At 40.5% G+C, this 20,080-nt stretch overlaps 1 protein-coding gene across 2 annotated transcripts in view; it reads left to right on the top strand.

The window, feature by feature from the left end:
• CTNND2 (catenin delta 2) overlaps positions 1-20,080 on the top strand; it is a 700,253-nt gene that overhangs the window by 556,291 nt on the left and 123,882 nt on the right. The window lies entirely within an intron of this gene.

Below are 20,080 nucleotides of genomic sequence, written 5' to 3'. Positions count from 1 at the left end.
TACAATCTCTGTTGTATGCTGCATCCAAAGCAGATATCCATCAAAGAGCTAAATAAAAAAAACATTGATAGGAGGCAAAGTAAAATAGCAGTATTTTTTACGTATCTATAGGAAGCACCTTTTTGTCTTTGTGCTGTTTCATCAAATGAAATGTCTCCCTTTCAGAAGTAATATTTGAAAAGTTTAAGGGAAAAAGTAATAATTATTGATGGTTTATATGTAATCGGAGGAGAATGAAAGATAGAAGGTAATAACTTTCATATTGCAAATATACTTGTATTGGACTTAAATGCAGGTATGTATATGTGAATACCAGCTATGCTGGGATATGTGACTGAAGCTAGGCATTTGTACCTGAGTTGTATTGATTTTGAAAAGAGTTTGGTAGTATAATTGTGTTGCATTGCGTTCAAACGGCTAGAAAAAAAGTTGCTCAAATCACTATGACAGAAGTCATTCCATAGAGACCTGTACCGTGTTATACATCTCACACTTCCGATGTTTAACCTGTCTCAGTTAAAGAGCTGCCTCTGAAAGAAGTGTCCATTATAAATTTGGGGCTTCACGGTGCCCCTTCTCTGAACGGGCATGTCCAGTGTTGGTCTCCCCACACCATAAGCTCTATCTTCCTGTTAATTTTTCCCCACTGCTTCTCAGGGACTGATCCTACAAATCTCAGTTCTTCCTACTTCATAGTTGATGGATTCATTGCACATTGGTCTTGAAATCTTTCTTCTTTTTTTTTTTTTTTTGGTGAGTGTATGTGCACGCCCATTTGCAAACTGATGTGAGCTTACTGTAGCCTGCACTCTGGGTCAGCCTGAGGACTTGGGGCCACATGAGAATGGTACGTTGCCTGATCTAATACACACTGCTTTGCAGCAAGGCTTACTACCAAGTGCTCGATGGTATGCTGTCATAGCAGAATGGCTTCTGGTCAGCTCATGCAAAATAAGCTCATATCTGCCTGCAAAAGACTGTGCATATTTATAACTCTTGAATCCTTCCCAGGTAGCTGTAACAGCAGCTCAAACGGGTGTCCTGAGCACGTTGGTCTTCCTTCTAAACTCAGGCCCTTCAACCATAGTATGGTGTTAATATCTTTCTGATATCAAACCCTCCCTATTTCCCAGATGCATCTTTCTGTCCTCTCTAACGGCTTCAGATATTTATTTGGCCTTCATCCTTCTTCTTTAGATAATTTCATCCCACTTAGTCTGTGTGGATGCTCTTTGGCAGAGCCAGAACATTTGGAGAGGGTTGAACTTACTTTTGCTTCACACCAGCAGGAACTTTCTTGTTTACCTTTCCCCAGTCACTGTTGAAAATCTCTCTCTCTGAACAAAATGTCAAGTTTGATTTTGTGCAAGAGAGAAAAGTGTAAGTTGACCTCTGAGATGGTAACTGGATTCTTGTGTTGAATTCATGTAAGATAATGGGGCTGTAGGCTGGAGGAAACAGCGAATGTTGGAAAGAAAAGATCAGAAAGCTCTGTAGAGATGACCGGAGTAGCACATGCTCTGTGCAGGTAGTACCTTAGCTAGCATTCCTTAAATACCCACCACCCCCAATAAACTGAACAGCTCTCACACTTTCCACTTGTGACCACTTACAAGCCTCGTATTTCCATTTCAAGATCTTACTGGACAGGGGAAGTAATGTAAATCAAGATGATGTAATGTGGTTGCTGGCTGAGATAGTGCTGTGTTCATCTGGTAAATGGAAAGTCCATTGTCATCTTCCATGGGGCAATTTCTTGTAAGACTCTGGTTTGGTTGTCCTCTGCTGTTTTCTTTTTCGCCTTTTGCTGGACCTGGTTTTTGAAGGGGCACTGGTTAAAATTCAGTTGCATCAGGATTATGAGTGACGATGCTCAGTATCATAGGAAAAGTAGTGGTGTTCAGACTACTTGAGAAATGTTTCTGAATCTGTAATGTTGACAGATTTTAGAGACATCAGGTTGTATTACATAAGGTTTAATGCTGGCAAATATGCCAGGAGGATTTGGGGGGTTTTTTTCAGTCTTCTGTGCCTTTGGTTTTCTGATGCATTCACTGCTGAAAACTTTAAATAATATCTGAGAGGTGCTGTAATATAATCCATCCCATATACAGTGCTAATAAGTAATTTGCAATGGGCATTTTATAGGAATAGTCAGATCTTTGGTTTGTGTTTTTTCACTACAGTATATGAATTATTATTCTTTCTGCTGATCTTCCCTTTTCTCAGTTTCTTGATGAGAGTTTCTTACACTTTTTCAATTAAAAAGTTGCTTATTAACTACAATTTTTAGTACTCTTATCTGCTTATTCATTATCATTCTTAACCAAGTTAAGTCTGCAACTCCAGTCACACAGTAATCCAGCTGAAATCAGGATGAAATCATAAGACAGCAGCATCAGACCTTCTTTTCCTGTTTTCTTTTTTCCTTAAAGACATTATTTACAAACTGCACTTTGCATACTTTTGTGATTTGAAAAAAGAAAATAGCTTTAATACAATATTGTACTAATTAATTTTACATAACTTGAATACTTTAAAATGGTTTAGATAATTCAAAGCTCTAAATACAGCATTATACCTATCACTTATAAATTTAATCTTAATATTCATCTTTCATAAATTGCCAGACCACAGTATGACATGTGTTAGAGTAATCACCCAATTTACTTGCCTCCCCACTGAGATACTAGTACCTTACCTCATTAAGCTCTGTGAAAGTTTGACTTCTGTTTTTCCTTTTGGATTTCAGCCGTGACTGCTTTATTTGTGTTAGGAAAATACTGTATCTTTGGTTTATAGTTTCTGATTCATTTAGACTTATTAGGGAAAATCAGGTGAAAACTGAGTTTGGAATCCCAGTTGTTTATAGGGGGCGTTTACAATCCCTGATCTGAAATTTAAAAATCAACAGGAGACACATTGCATAATGTTGTCTTAACCTGAAGCATCAAGCTTACTTACCACAAAACTAGATCTCTGTCCAAAGACTATCTAAAAAACTCCCAGACAAAAATCTTTTCAAGAGTTTTTGTCCTGATGTACAGTCTGGAACCTTGGTTTTTTTGATGAATTTAAGTTAATAGAATCTCATCTGAGGACTTTAAAGAATTTTAAGAATTTACTGTCTTAAGATTCTAATCTGGTTTTAGATGCAAAATCATAAAATGCTGTCTTTTTCTTTCTTCCATGTTCTATTTAATTTTTCATCATACACTGAAGGTACAGGGGCAACTGTGAAAATCAAAGATCTATTAAAATATTTATCTCCCCCTCTATTAGTTGATTAGAAATTGTATGGGAGAGTAATTCAAATAGGTTTTGTTTATAAAGCCCCATACCTTTCAAATTTTCATACTTCATACTTTCATGCTTGTCAAACCTTTCACAAAAATGAATTATTTTTCAACTGAAAAAATATGTAGCAAGCTCTCAGAGTAGAAAAGCAAAGGGGAAAAGTGCTCTTAAAACATGAGTTGAATGTAACTGACCCAGGAGTATTTTCTGGATAGATCAACTTTTGGAAGGAACAGATTACCTTGTTTAAACAATTTGTGTTAACTGTGAAGCCTGAATATAAAATGTTTTTAACTGTTTTGTGGATGAATGATCTGTTTCACAGACATTTACAGCTAATGCATTTATCCCACCGTCTTATTTCTCCTCCAGTTCTCTTCTAAGCATCCAACATCTATTGATTCCTATTCTTAGAAACTTCTATAATCTGTTTTGAATATAACATTCTGCTGCATACTGACAAAAGAAGATGTGGGAGCAGCATAAAATAAATAGCACAGACTGTATTATTCATCATCTATTTAGTTTCTTAAGAAACATACATATATATGAAGAAACATTCTTTTATATATATATACATGAAACACATTTCTTAAGAAACTAAACTGATACATGTATGTATGTTTGTGTATATATGTGTTTATGTGTATATACATACAGATATAAAAGGGCTGATTATTGAAGCTAAAATACATTTCTGTCTTTACTGATTGGTGCAAGCTCTGAATATCTTCAGTTGGGTATAAACGGAGCTGGCTTCTTACAGTAGGACCAGGACCTTTGCTGTTGATTTTATGGTTCTCCTCCTATCAACAGAACAGTCACATTTTGTCCGTCCCTGTGTATGCTGTAGTGGATAAAGAGATGTTGGACTTGCCAACCTATCTCAGTGTATCCCTTGCTTTTTCTGGAGCCCGGGAGATCTTCTCAGGCTGACCTTGCAATCTTGTGCATCAGATAACAGAATGCCCACGCTCCATGAAAAAGTCTGTCAGAATCCAAAGTTAGGACAAAACTCATATTAATTGTGTATTTCCACTGGCAGCCTACTCAAGGGAGGGACTTCTACTACAAGCAGTTCCAGCAAGCAAGAGGCATGGGAGAGACACAACTACCTAGAGGGATACTGAGGCAGGGTTATCCACTTGTAGAGAGGAAGCTGTCCAAATCCAAACCCACAATTTTTCCTCCTCTTAGCCTCTTCAAATCCAGCCTTATCCTGGAGAAAGGGGTAATCACCACTGTTCTTGTCTTTTTAATACATTTTGAGCTATTGAAATTACAAAGCTGGTGTAATTAACATCCAAGGACTATCAGATCAGCAGATTTGATGCCAGTTATCTAGCTACATTCTATGAATGTATTGTGGTGAAACACATGTTATATTTTACATAGTCTACAGAGTTGCACACCATATATTAAACCTCATTTGGCCACAACTAGGATGTTGAATCAAGTTAGAGAGTTCCTAAACTCCAGGATTATACTGGTGTGTCCATTGTTAAACAAACACACGCTCTCCTGAGAGCTCTCCTCAGCTTGGGAATTTCTCTAGGACCTGGAGTTGGAAGTAAGTACAGAGGAAAGCCTTGTCAAGAAGCTAAGGAAAAGCTTAGCTTTAATGTCTGATTTTGTGAAGTTCAATCCCTTTTCACTAAAACTTAAATTTCTATTAAAATTATATTATTTGTGCTCCTGGGTCCCAGCAATGACAAGCTGTGGAGGAACTGAGGGGCTAATGTCAACCCTCCATTATTTTGAAGAAACCGAGAAGGATTCCTGACGTGTACTGTACGAATGACTACCAGATAATTTCCAATTTAATATAAATGAAGGTATCTTGATCACAAGTTCCACATCTTGTCTTTCCAGATTAAAGCTGAATGGCATATTGCTTACTTTTAAATATATTAGCTCAGAAGTTCTGTATTACTTGTACACGATGAATTTTGAAAAACTGTCTTTAATAAGTTTGATAATGCCTCCTAGAGTACCATACAGGAATGTAGTTCACAGGAGGGAAAATGAGCTGAACTGCTGTTTCTTGTCTTTTAAAACAAGATAGAAAGGAGTACACCCTAAGTGGCATTTACCTAATGTCAGGCATTTTAGTCAATGAGTAGGTATCTATATAAGAGCCTGGTTTTTAGAGGCTTTGAGTATTTGTAGACTATCACTGACTCACCAGCTCTGAAAATCCTTTGTAGTTTTGATGTTGTTGATAATGAGTTTAAGTGTCAAACTTCAGGCACCCCAATTCAAAACTTTCAGACAGGCTGGTTTCATGGGCATTAACTATGCAAAATGTATTTTTAAAAAGGCCTAAAAATTTCACTAGCTTGTGTAAATGTTCATGGCCATATTCCTAGTCTTCCAACCACAAACCACAATGGGAAAAATCACAGGAAATTAATAAGAGTCAGTCTGCCGTGGAAAACGTATTTCACCTTTTCAAGAAGCTGAAAGGTCCAGTCTAGAAAAAAGTCACAAACCAATCTGAGAGGCCACAATGATTGCATCCCAGTTAAGCATAAAGTTTCGGAGGCGAATTTCTGCAAGATATGAGAGCGATTGTTCCTTACTGAATGCTGCGATCGTTCAGAAATGTAGCTGAAATAAAAATCTAATGTTAAGATTCGGGGGGAGAGAGAGATTTTAGTATGAATAGATCAGTTTCCTCTGATTACTGCTGTAATATTTTTGTTCAGAAGATACTCAAGGGAAAAGTACCAACAGAATTAAAAGTGTAGCTGTGTCAGATACTTAAGCACCCCACTTTTTCTTCACAGTGCAGTTACTCCCACTTTGCATATTCATGAACAAATTTATGAGGTTTATACAAGGTCATACTGTATTAATTATAGCAGTGGTATTCAAATAGCACTCTGAAGTTTAATGCTTTTTCAGCATTTCTGGTAAAAGCATTACTTCAACCTATCAAATTGATACTACAAATTCCACATAGCTCTGGAAGTTCATTCTGGGCTCAAGTTATCAAAATCTCAACCAGAAATTTAGTTTTTAAACCGATGTTATGGAATGTCTTTTGTATTCTCCTTTTGTCTGAAAAATAGTACAGCGTAATTCCAGACACTTTTTGCTCTCCTATACTTAAAAACATCTAACAAGCTTCAGTGGCGTACCTCCTTCCTCCATCATTTGATCTGATAAGAGATGCTGGGCTGCTCTGCCTAAATCTGCCTTCAAATGCAGAAGGAACTCCCAATGTATTGACTTTGCATTGAGATAGCCAAAAAGTGATCTGTCAACATCCATCTTCAAAATTCATATTTCAATGGGGCTTCATGTTTGGATACAAATTAGAAATATTGGACCTATATGTCAGAGTCTGATAATTTAGAACCTAGCTGAAAAGTAGTTCCTATTCTTCAACTGGGATCTTTTATTCTTTTTAACATGAATGTATGTGGATTTTTTAGGGAAAAAACCCAACAACTTAACTGGGCGTCATGCAGTTATAAATATTTACTTGTTGCTATGGCAGGAGTGTGTTCTTCCTGTAATTTGCTATTTTACTGTTGCTGGAAATTATACATGCACGTATGAAAAGAATGAATGTTCCTCAGTACCTTTGCTTTCATCTTACGATGTTCTTAGGCTCAGTGACAATGACAAAACTATCAGCTGCTGCCTCTTAGGCTGAATGGCTTATGGTGTACCCTAGCCTTGGATTAGGGATGTGTTGAGTATCTCAAGTATGTTTTGAATGACTGACTGTTTTCCCAGCTTTTGGTGGTTTTAATTCCTTTCAGGTTGAATGCCTGCTGTTAACTAGTGCCTAATGTGAAAATTAAATGTCCGCTTATATTTGCATGGTTAGGTAGTGTTAATTTACATTTCCTTCTGTCAGAGGTTTAAGCCGTGTGGATGTGAATGCTCTGAAGAAAGTGAAATTGTTTTGTGAAAGGGCTTAGATTCTGTGGGGTTTTTTTAATTTCAGAACAGTTTTCGTTAATGCAGTACTGAGTGTTAGCTTGGCAGACACTGTAATAAAGTATGATCTGAATCTTGGTGGCCTGCTGACTTGATTTGAGCTGACTCCAAGCCCAGCTGACTATAACGGGCCTCCTCCTCGCTGGCCAGCTGCAGAGCTGAGTATCACAGTGGCACAACTGTTTTCTTTTTGGAAAGAGTCCCCAAGCCTGTGTGGCACCGCATGTATTTTAGAACGTGTCAGCACATCCGTGTGGTCACTGCGTGGGAAGCTGAAGAGATGGAGCCAATTCTGTCTCAACTGTCTGGGCCCATTGGGAGCAATCACAAGGGCCACAGGTGTCAGTGGGAACCGGAGTGTACCTCTGTTGTTGCTTTGCTGACTATCCAAAATCCTGGATAGTCCTTTTCGAATGGGTACTTTGAAAAACTGGTATAGTCTGGCTCCACAGAAAATATTATTTGTCTCGGCATGAGAGAAAAACCGATTGCAACAGTTCTGTAGCACCACTCGTAGTCACGGTGACTGATGATAGAGGATGATGTTTTATTTACCCAAGGAAGGTGAGAAACACAATCATCCAGAGTTTGTATCCCCACTCAATTCTGCCACAGATAATAAAATAATATTCGGTAAGGTTCAGGTTCTTTGGTGCTCATCGCTTGATTTGTATATTAACTAGCTTTTCTCCTCTTAAAACTGTTTGCCTTACTAGGTGTGTTGGGTTTGCGTAGCGGGGGAGGGGCTATAGGGGTGGCTCCTGTGAGAAGCTGCTAGAAGCTTCCCTGGCTCCTCCAACTCAGACCCGCCTCTGGCCAAGGCCGAGCCCGTCGGCGACGGTGGTAGTGCCTCTGGGATAGCGTATTTAAGAAGGGGAGAAGACTGCTGAGGGAGAGAGTAAAAGGGAGTAGGAAGAAGGAGGAGGAGGACGAAGAAGAAGAAGAGCTACAGTAAAAAGAGAGGGAGAGGAAGAAGATGGAAGAAGAGGAGCTCCAGTGAGGAGAGGAGTGGGATATGAGAGAAACAACCATGCTGTCGTGGGTTAACCCCAGCCGGCAGCTAAGCACCACGCAGCCACTTGCTCACTGCCCCCCCACCCCTGGGATGGGGGAGAGAATCAGGAAAAAAAAACCTCGTGAGTTGACATAAAGACAGTTTAATAGGACAGAAAGGAATGAAAAACAATGATAATGATAATAATAATAATATGACAATAGCAATACTAAAAGAATTAAACTATACGAAGCAAGTGGTGCACAATGCAATTGCTCACCACTCGTTGACCGATGCCCAGTTAGTTCCCGAGCCACGATCCCCCCTCCCAGTTAACTCCCCCCAGTTTATATACTGGGCATGATGTCATATGGTATGGAATAGCTCTTTGGCCAGTTTGGGTCAGCTGTCCTGATGGTGTCCCCTCCCAGCTTCTTGTGCCCCTCCAGCCTTCTTGCTGGCTGGGCACGAGAAGCTGAAAAATCCTTGACTTAGTATAAACACTACTTAGCAACAACTAAAAACATCAGTGTGTTATCAACATTCTTTTCCTACTAAATCCAAAACACAGCACTATACCAGCTACTAGGAAGAAAATTAACTCTGTCCTAGCCGAAACCAGGACACATGCACACACTGAAGTCTGTGAAGAAGGAGAGGGAGGAGGTGCGCCGGAGCAGAGATTCCCCTGCAGCCCGTGGAGGACCCCACGCTGGAGCAGGTGGCTGGGCCTGGAGAAGGCCGTGACTCCATGGGAAAGCCCACGCTGGAGCAGTTCGTGGAGGACTGCAGTGCATGGAAAGGACTTGCGTTGGAGAAACTCATGGAGGGCTGACCCCTGTGAGAGGGACCCCACGCTGGAGCAGGGGAAGAGTGTGAGGAGTCCTCCCCCTGAGGAGGAGGGAGCGGCAGAGACTGTGTGTGATGAACTGACCACAACCCCCGTTCCCCATCCCCCTGTGCCACTGGTGGGGAGGAGGTAGAGGAATCAGGAGCAAAGCTGAGCCTGGGAAGAAGGGAGGGGTGGGGGGAAGGTGTGTTTTTAACATATGGTTCTATTTCTCATCATCCTACTCTGATTTGGTTGTTAACAAATTAAATTGGTTTATTTTTCCCCCAAATCGAGTCTGTTTTGCCTGTGACCATAATTGGTGAGTGATCCCTCCCTGTCCTTGTCTTGACCCACGAGCTTTTTGTTGTATTTTCTTCTCCCCATCCCGCTGGGGTGGGGGAGGAGTGGGTGAGCAGCTGCTTGGTGCGTTGTTGCCGGCTGGGCTTAAACCACGACACTACGCAATATGAAAAAGGAACATGTGAAAACACGCGACTCTACGTAGTGAAGGAAAGGCAGGGTGTACTTCTGCAGCTTTCCCTCATTATCTTATGGTAGACTGCTTCAAATCTGAACAAACTTCCCCTAGGAGTGAGAAGATCATTTGGTCTCTTGCTCAGTCTGAGGATTTTCAGTAGAGATATCTGTTTGAAGTACGCTGAGCTTGCTTCATCCTTCTGGATAAGCCAGGCAACATCACAGAGTAAACATTTTATCACCCTCTTTCAGAATGTTTTGGGCATGTGAACTGTCTGACTTCAAGCACAAGAGTAATTAATGCCAGCAGCTTAAGTTGAGCCAGTGCTCAAGTCTTTTCCTGCAAGAAGGCTTTGGTGGCATTCCACATTTCTGCAAGTTGGTGAGCTACTGAGAGCTCATGAGAAACACTCTCCAGTAATATCCTTAGCACTGAAACCCTAAGACCTGCAGTCTCCACTAACCGCACCTACCAACTTCGTTACTTTTATCTGTTTTGGAAATACTTTCCCAGGAAGCCTCCTGATGAAGTAAGTAAGTAAATAAAAATACGGCTCTTGATGAAATAGGCTGCAGACTGCCAAGCCTGCTTAGTTTACAGTCCACTTACAGTGTCTGAGCTGAAGACGGAAAAGCAGCAGATCATTTCTGGATGTCATCTTTTGTGAAACTTTGCCCAGTGAGCGTTGAGCTTGTGTTCTTATTGTCACTACGCATCTCCATAGAGGAGTTTTAGCACTTTGTAAGATTTTCCCTTGAATAGAGAGGACGATCTAGTAAGAACACTTTGAGAAAGAAAGATGAAGTCCATTACTTGCAATCAAATGGATTTCCCCCTTTCTGAGAGGATTAGCGAAGTGGACAGTTAATTTGGGGGTAAATTGAGACTTTTATAAAGACTGAAGTAAAAAGCATGTGATGCCCATCGCTCATTCAGTTTCATCAGTTTTATCCAATTTGAGTATTTCTCTGGACATGATAAAAACTAACACTCACACACGTGGAGTGAGAGGGTTCAAAGCTAGGGCAAGGTGCAACGTGATGCTGATTTCCAGCTATAGCTCACTGATACGCACACAGCCTTGCAGACACTGCCTCAGAAAAGCAACAGCAGAACAGGATGAGAGGATTTTCCTGTCTTCTGCCAGCAAAGTCTGTGCTACGTTTCTGTCTAATATGGCAGGCAGGGTGGAAGACTTCTCTCTATAAAAATGAGTTAAACAAAGATATTAGAGGTTTGTGGGTTTTAGGGTTTTTTCCTATTGCCTTCCCTAAATTAGCTTCATATTGTATTTTCAAGTTCTTTATTACTGTTGAGAAAGTTTCCTTTGGAAAGAAAGAACACATTCTTCTTAACAAAAAAAAAAAAAAAAAATCCTGTATTTTAACTGCATCTGCATGTACTGTATGAAAACATTTAACATCTGCCTGATAGTATTTTTAGCTAGGATTGTACACTACATACAGAGGATTCCCGTGACAAAGTACTTCTGAAGTATTCATCCTAGTGTAGCTTTTTTACATCCACAGCTCATTTCTTTTCGTCAGGTACTCATTTATTATAGTTAGTTGGTTATAGCTTCAGCATTTTCTCTTGAAGGACAGTAGCATTGTGAAATACTTCCTCCTCTTCCCCTGCTGTCATTCATCCATCTTTATATCTGATTTACTATGCGCAGAAGTACAATACTTGGAAAGTGTTTCAAAAGAAATAGTCATGAAAGGGCACAATGTAAGTATTGTGCATATACAAATGTGGGAGGTTTTTTTTTTAATCCCCTAATGAAGTAAAAATACGTAATAAAATAGAAAATAAAAATATTTTATTTACAAAAAAATTTCATGTAATTCCCGTGGTTCACTTTATATAATTCGTGTTGAGGACATTTTTCAGTAGACTGGTCAAATTGATTGATTTTGATTGATACCTGCTGTCTTCGGTTGCCAGGCTTCACGCTAAGAAGGAGTGTCTTCTAAGCTATGCAAATATGATAAAACACGCAGTGTCATCTGTACTTTTGGTAGTTACTTATGTGTTACAGTTAGCTGCTTGTGCTCGTGGTCTGATTGCACTCCAGACTGCTCAGGTGAGCTCTTGCGGTCAATGGGTAGACCTAAGGCTGCCTGGCCTTGGGCACAGCTTGTGACCTCAGAAGTATTTAAGTTTCGTAACCCCACAGAAACAAGGGAGATCTCATACTTAGTTGACAAACTGGGTGGGGGTGGGAGGTCATCCTTTTTATAGCCCATGTGATAAAGGGAGCACAGCAGAGAGTAATGGCTCTGTTTACATTCACCTACAGCATGACCAAGTGGCAGAAACAAACGTTTACGAGTTTGTATCAATATTTGCTGTGCACAAGAGAAGGATCAACTGGGACAAATTTAAGAAGGAAGATGCAGCTTTATTAACTTCACACCAAGGACAGTGTTGTAACTAGGGTGATGTCTTCCATGCTAGACATCATCTGTCTGGAAAACAGTGTAGTCCTCCGTAGCCCACTCCTTGGCACAATCGTGTCACCCTTCCGTGTCACTAGGTTGCAGAGGTTACTAAGAACAGCTGATCCACACACAGGCACAGGATCCACTAGCAAAATCAGCTGGAGCATGGCTGCCACTGGGATCACCGGTGCTGAAATGGGGGAGAGGGAAATTCACATGAATGATGCATTTTTCTGATCTGAAATTTTACACGATTTACACGAACGATGTGGGAATTTTAAATTGTTTCTACAGGAACAACGTGTTTGCTTTTTTTGTTTTGTTTTGGCTTTACTTTTGAGAGGACTGGTAATTTTGGTTTTGCCTTCAGTTAGATTGTAGAAAAGTGAACTAAAAGAGTCTTTGGGCACTGAATTAATCCCAGATTTCCCAGAATTTTTTTTTTTTTTTGATTGAGAGTTTTTTTTCATTTGGATTTAAATCAAGAAAACTGAGGTACGCAAAGTTAAGTAGGCAGCATCTCCACCTTGGAGGAGTTCAGGGAAATCAATCACCTTTCTTTAATTATAAAAGCAATTCATGACTTGTTTTAGGTGGCTTTCTTAACTAGGCACCTGGATGAAGTACTGGTTGTTTAGAGGCATACTACTGCTCTATGTCACATTTGTGTATACACAGATGACCTGTAGATAATCAGTTTGTTTTACCATTTGCTCCTCCAAATGTATAGGTACTTTAAATACTTTGATATTATTATTATCTATAATGAAAATATATCATTACTTGCTAATAAACCAGAAAGAAAGACCGGGGCAGGGGCGTTGTATGTGTTTATATAGCTATATACTTCCTTTTTTTGGTACTCTTTGGCCTTTTGCAGTTGATAATATTTCTTTTAAGAAAGTGGAAAGTGACTGCATTAGCACAAACATTTTATTCTAGAATCGTGGCTCCACATATCATGAAACACATGGAAAGCATTAACTGATTAATTATCCCCCATAATTCTCCGACATATCTCTGTCTAGACTGTTATGCATGCAGTATTGCTTCTGCCAGGGTTACATTTTGCTTGACCTTATGGCAGACCTACAGTGTAATTACTAAATGGGGGCTAATTTATGCAAACAAATGTTAGTTTTTCATAGCATGAGCCCTATCATTATGTTTTATTGCTAGTGGATGTGTTATGTAGCCAACCATTCTTCAAGGGCTTGGGTAGATCATTATTGTAAATTATTTTTATACTGTAAACTCTAAGGATTTAGAGTTTACAAAGTGAAGGTATCGTAATCCCTAGATATGATTTTTGTTTCATCTCCTACAAGTATGTGAGAACTTTAATTGATCATGCTTTAGCAAAGTAAATATATCTTACTTTATATAAGGGTACTCAAATTATTTTCTAGTTAGTACACAGAGAGTTTGGGGATGCTAATGCAAATCTTGTATTGTCAGACATAATAGGTAAAAACAAATATACAGGAACTGGAATATATTTAATGCTTTGATAACTGTTATGTACTGGCCTTCATCTGTCAAAAACCTTAGCGGTAGCTGCCACACAGTAAAAGTAATTGACTTCCATTGCTCCTTTATAAGCCAAGCTAACCTGATGGCTCCCATTCTTAAATCAAGTGCAGGAATATATTATGAGGGTACTAGTGAAGCTATCCACCAGTTTTCTTCTTGGTTTCCAATAATACCAATAGTACCTTTTCTTTCCTTCTTTCCTTCTTTCTCATTCTGATGGAAAGAAAGAAAGAAAGAAAGGAGATTGATGGTGTTTACAATGACATCTGAATAGCTGGAGTTTTCCTTGGTGCAGACATGCAGCAGTTTTGGGAATGTGACTCTTGGCAGGCTTCTAAGCTTATTCATTCCTTTCCTGCTTAACCATTTCACATTTACTCCTCTCTCTTGGAGGTCTGTCCTTGTGCTGTTTATTTTGTGAAGTTCATGGGTTCAGTAAAAAATAAATGATCAACCTATCTTATCAATAATAAATATTTGTTCATGCTCAAAATCTGCAGTGAGAAACAGAACAGTTTCCAGCAGATGCCAGTTTGGAGTTTGTTCTGCTCTTTCCGTAGTTTGTGTGAAATGAATTTAGTAGCTTCAGCTCAATTCTTGCTACTGTCTCACTCAAAGCAATGCTACTGTTGTCAGTCCTCAATACCCAGGCAGGAAACAGGAATGATGTCGGCTGTAGAACTGGAAGGCTAACTTGCAGCACTGGGTAGGTGTACCTGCAGCAGCTTCGCATCAGCATGTTCAGCCAGCAGTACAGACTATTGCATTTGGTATAAACCTCCTGTGGGCCTGGAGTATATATTTAGATGTTATTCTCAACTGTAGTGGCGTACTTTCCCTTTTAACTTTGGTTGTTAACCATACCTGCCTATGCTTTGATCGTTCCTCCTGACAGCAGCACTGGTGCATCCATGGCAGTCACAAATTTGATGGATTTTGAAGCCTCTGTGGAGCTCCTTCATAGGAGAAGGGCGCTCACTGAATTTTTGAAAAAAAACTCGGTGAGAACTTGGGAACAAACCACCCTGTTGTACAGGAAGACTGGAAATTATGGCAGAAGGCTCACATGGGTAAACAGAAAGCTTCCTGAAGCACAAGAAGAAACCAAGGAGTGGAAACCAGAACAAGAAAGGAGTATGAAAAGCCTTGGTTCTGCACTTGGGGATGAAATGAAGAAGATCAAAGCCCAGCTGGAGCTAACTAGGGACGTAAAGGGTCACAGCAGGGGATTTTACAGGCATATGTATCCTGATAGCAGAAAGAAGTTGAGGGGAATGTGAGTCCATTGATGCATGGGGAAGACAAATTAGTGATGGACAAAAGGGAAAAGATTGAAGAACTCAACACCTTTTGTGCCTCAGTCTTACCAGGCAAATCCTGCTCTTGGACTCCTGTACATTTCAGCATGTTTTAGGAAGAAGGAGAAGCCAGCAATGGGCAAGCAACAGGTTAAGGACTATTTGGAGAAAACAGATATATTCAGATCCATGAAACTGGATGGGATTTACCCAAGGGTACCGCAAGAGAAGCTAGTCGATATGGTTGTGAGGCACCTGTCATGCTGGTGTTTGGGGGAGGTGACTGAGGACTAGAGAAAGGCTAAAAATTTGTCTGTCTTTGAGGAGAACAAAAAGGACAGTCTGGGGACAACCTTTACCTCAAACCCTGGAAAAACCATGGGGCATGAGTTTTTGGAATCCATTTCCAAACATGTGAAGGAGGAACAGTCAGCATGGATTTACCAGTGGCAAATCATGCTTAATGAGTGCTGTTGCCTTCTGTGATAAAGTGTCTGGCCATGTGGATGAAGGGAGAGCACTGATGCAGTATCCTATCACTTTATTAAGTGTTTTATCAGTACAGGCTGGAAACCCTCTGGCTGAGCAGCACCCCTTTTGAAAAGGAACTGGGGTTTGTAGAGGACACCAAACGGAATATGAGCCAACAATGTGTTCTCATCATGCATATGGCAGACTGGAGTACATCTGTGGCCAGCAGGTCCATGGAAGACTTTCCCCCTTTACTCAGTACTGGTGTTGCCACCTCTGCAATACTGTGTCCAGCTTTGGGCCCACCCAGTTCAACAGCGATGTTCAGAAACTGGAGAGGGTGCAGGGAAGAGGTCACAAGTTTCAGTTTGGAAGGTTCAAATTGGACATTATGCTTTACCAGGAAGGTGGTGCGACACTGGAACGGAGAGGTGGTGGGATGTCCATCCTTTGATGTCTTCAAGGTTCTCTAACAAAACCACTGACCTTGTCTTGTGTTGATGCTAGTCCTTCCTCAGGCAGCAGGCTGGACTTGGATGACTTCCCACACATTCTTTCCAACCAGCATTTCTGAGATTCTGTGAGTGATTCCAGAGTTTCAAGTCAAGCCCCTGGAAAATGAGGAATACAGAAATTGCAAGCTCTGAAACAAAATCTGGAAAAGAACAAAATTCCCATACCTCCTTTCCCATCTCAGGGCCATTATTTCTCTTCCCTTGCATTGGTCATGGAGTACTTGCTGACAGAGGCGAGCAGGCTAACAGAAAACAACCCCTTCTACAGTGTAACTCTGATTCACATCATATAAGTCCATCCTGTGCAGTGGATGTGGCATGAGTCCTATGGGGGTGAAAAGTGACAGTGTAGACAACATATCATGATCATTCTGTAAAAGGGGATTGAATTACAGTTGCAGAGGCCAACTTAATTTGGGTATTACTTAAGTTTTCAGTGCTTGACTTTCTAAGTGTACTGTTCTGTAAAGTATTTTATAATTCATAATGATGAACTGATTAACAATTGCAAGTATGATTACTTTCAAACATCAGCCAAACAGCTAAAGATTTGTATTTGAAACATCTTTTTTCAAATACAGTAACTGTGTAGGTTAATGAGTGTTCATTTGGTTTCTCTTAATTTTTGTTAGGACTAATTTTAAATCATAGAATAGTTGATGAAGTAAATAAAGTTCTGTGAATTAGTAAGTGGTATTTTGATGGGATTTTAAATTGAAATATGTAGTTATGACATTGGACATAAGTAATATGAGATTTATGTATGAGACATATGTAAATCTGAGATTTATTTAAATCTCAATTGCAGTTACAGGCTGCTGTTCATAATTTTTTACTTCAAGATAAAATTGCAGTCAGAAAAAAGTATTGACCATTACATGCACAGTGTCTAAAGTGCCATTTGCAAGTCTGTAAAATCAATTAAATCCCCTCAAAATTGGGATCAAACTTCAAAATTCTATGCAAAATATTAATATTACATTTTTTTAAGGAATGGAGATAGGGGAAACCCAGTTGATTCTTCATGAATTACTTTCCTAACTAATATAACTTTGGAACATTTAGGTGTTATTTTTTGATCTCATTGATACCTCCATATTTTTCTGGAGTTCTCTGAACTTGTATACTGAAATATTTCCAGAACTCTTTGCTGTTTATTTCAGAGTGACTTCATCATTGGGCTAAATAAACAAAAATGGTTGCACTTGATCTTTGAAGTAGTTTCGGAGTTTATGCTTGTTCCTGCTGTTCTTTCTGGGTATTAATAGTAGCAATCAACTTCTCTGGCACCGCAATTTTTTTTGGCTGTCATGCTTCATTCAGTTTACGGGGTAGATTTCTAAAGCAAGTTTACAGTATGACAGGCTGCCTGAATCTTCTGGGGCAGGTTGTAGTGCCACTCTTCAAGTGGAGTTCGAGTTATAAATGTGTAAATTGAAGACCTGAGTGGTCTAAAGCACTTTTATTTGGGGAAAGGGGGAGGAAGGCATACTGAATGTCACGGAACAATTACTGTAAGAGGCTATAGCAGATAGCAAAGGCAGGTGTACGAGATTTTGCTGTCTGAATTATAAATGTTAAACAGCTCAGTGTAATTAGGCATGTTCTGAGAAAAGATTTCACTGTGCAGATTGAAATTCCAGCATTCACCTACATACATTCAAGTGGCTTTGGCTGCAGCCATCACAGCAGTACCACTGGCTGGCAGAGGCAGTAGGTGGAGCAGCCCAGCACAGCCGCAAAAGGTGTGGGTAAACACTGAGGTTCGTGTTTTCCGTGTGCCGGGGTGCTGCTTTCCATGGAGATTCTCAGAGAGTGGATGACATTCATGACAGTGGTGTTGCGTGGCTTAATACCATGATGCTGAGGGCAACATTTTAAGTAAAATGATTAGGCAAGAGTGCAGATATGGTTGGTGAGAAGTAGGCTTAAAGATTAAATTGTAGCTTGAGTGTGGGTTACAAGTTGGGTGTTGTAACCAAGAGTTTTGTCTTAGGGACTTGTCTACACAGTGGAAGAGCAGAAAGCAAAGAACTGCAGAATAGTTGTTTCTCAGTAATTCTCCCTGTGAATACTGTCAGGGTAGACCATGTGTCCCCAGAGGAAGTTAGTGCAGGATAAATACTGCATATGAAATTCAAATAACTCTTCCGTAAGCTTCCTCCAGCAGAAGAGTCCGTACAGTGCCTGTATGTTCCTGGTGTGTTTGGTGGCACCCATCGGTGCCAGTGGGTGTTTCTGGAGTGTGGGTATACAGCTCTTCCCTTCATCTAAACGCTGGTGTGGTTTCATACAGCTAAGAAGTCTGTTCCCAGAGCTGTGCTCAGAGGGACACTTACCTGCTGCTGGCGTCCAAGGATGCAGGGAGAGGTGCTTGTACCCAGCAAAGCCCAAGTTGTCGGCTGATCCTGATTACAGTAGGGAAGAGCGGATGAGCCTCGGCTAAGGCCCCTCCAATACCTGCACCCCACATGGTACAGGGGAGTGTAGGGCCCTCAGCGGCATAACATCCCATAGAACAAAATCCACAGGATGGAGAGGAAAATACAGGACTGATGTGACCTTCCAGTCTATGCATACATAAAATTATATGAACAGCTGATTTTAAACATGACATTGTTATGGCTTTTGGTTTATTGAGGAGCTGAGATTTAGAGGCTCTCAGATGGAAACCATATACTTTGCATTTGTGGAGGCCAATGAGTTTCAGCCTAGTCCTGTTAAGTATGCAGGTCTTAGGGCGTTCAGAATAATAGACCTTTAACAAAAAGCGCTGCTTAGTCTTCAATGGCTTTAGGAGTGGAAAGAGAAGGAATATCAAGACCAGTGTAGGAAAATTGAGAGAGTCAGCTACCTAATGAATTGTGTCAGGGAGCAGCAGGAGCAGGGCTGCTCCTCAGGGTCAGCAAGCTGGGAGCTGAGGGTGGCTGTGACATGGACAGGCAATGCCCTCACCAACGGGCTCAGCCAGGGGTGCAGGTTTGGGGGGACAGCAGTGGGTCCTGTTGGCACTCCAGGGAGCATCAGGTGACAGCAGGGCATCAAGCCAGGTCCAAGGCCGAGGCAGGAAATCCAAACAATGAACCAGAAGCAGGGCTGGGGACCAGCACTGCTGCAGCATCGCTGGGACAGGGACAGGGCTCCGGGCTCAGCTGCAGGGGGGTCCTGGGCCATGGGCACTGGTATGTAAAGCTGGCAGGTGAGTAGGTAGGTATGTAAAAAATGAGGTAAATCAAATAACACGAAAGTGGTAGGAATGACTTTAATCATAATTAATAAATTGCAGGGTAATTCTGCCTTTCTCAGTGCAGTGTCCATAAATGAATCATCTCGCACAAAACAGACAGGCAGTTTATCAGTTATGATCACGTGAGCCTTCTGTATCCCTCCTGCTCTGGGCAGAAAGATAACTCAAGCACAAGAAACTGGAACATTGCGATACTTGATTCATGCAGTTGCTGTCTTGATGGAGTGTCATTTTACCAGAGCCACCTGTTCAGGAAGGAAAAAAAAACCCACTAGTATTTGGTATTAGCATATTTATTTCAGCAAGATTTGGCAATGGAAATCAGCTCTGAGCTGGGGCATAAGCACTGAGCTTCCTAAAGTTGTATTAAATAATTTGCACTCTTTTATAACTAATATAGGAAATTTTACTGTAATTCTGGGAATTGTCTTTGCACTGTACCAGAGGAAGCTATGTTGTTGAGTAACTAACAATTAACTGAGAATGGTAAAATAATAATTACAAAATTAGAATGAGTGTTTATTCATAAAAGAACAGACACCTTTATAAGCTGTAATTATCTTTTTGCTAATTTGGTCTCTGACTGGCACACAAAGCGTACAAAGGATGAAACTCTTCCCAGGCATAACACCACTACAGTCAAAGCACTGTGTTAGAGGTGAGGTTTGTACACTGAGTGTGTTGTAAAAGCAGGTCACACAGGAGCAAGTCTGATGGTGCTGAGTATCTGTCGCTCAGGGAACGCTTATCTGTCAACTAAAGAATAATCACAACTGCAGAAATCCCTTAGTGTGGGAGTAATTATTGAGAGATTGGGGCTGAAGGTTGCCACAGCATCAGTAACTTTGTACTTGAAACCGGCTCTGAACTTTGTCTGTTTTTTCAGTTTGCATAATTCTCCCCCCACTCTTCTTTTGTTGTTGGTCAGTCGTGGGTTTTTAGACCACAAATACACTCTGTCCATTGGCCCAAAGAACATATAGTAAAGCTCCTATGTAAGGTGAGACTTGATGGAAA

Source organism: Gymnogyps californianus, chromosome 2 (genome assembly GCF_018139145.2).
Source record: "Gymnogyps californianus isolate 813 chromosome 2, ASM1813914v2, whole genome shotgun sequence".
NCBI classification, from domain to species: domain Eukaryota; kingdom Metazoa; phylum Chordata; class Aves; order Accipitriformes; family Cathartidae; genus Gymnogyps; species Gymnogyps californianus.
The sequence above is the reverse complement of the archived record's forward strand: the minus strand, read 5'-3'. Positions and strand labels throughout refer to the sequence as shown.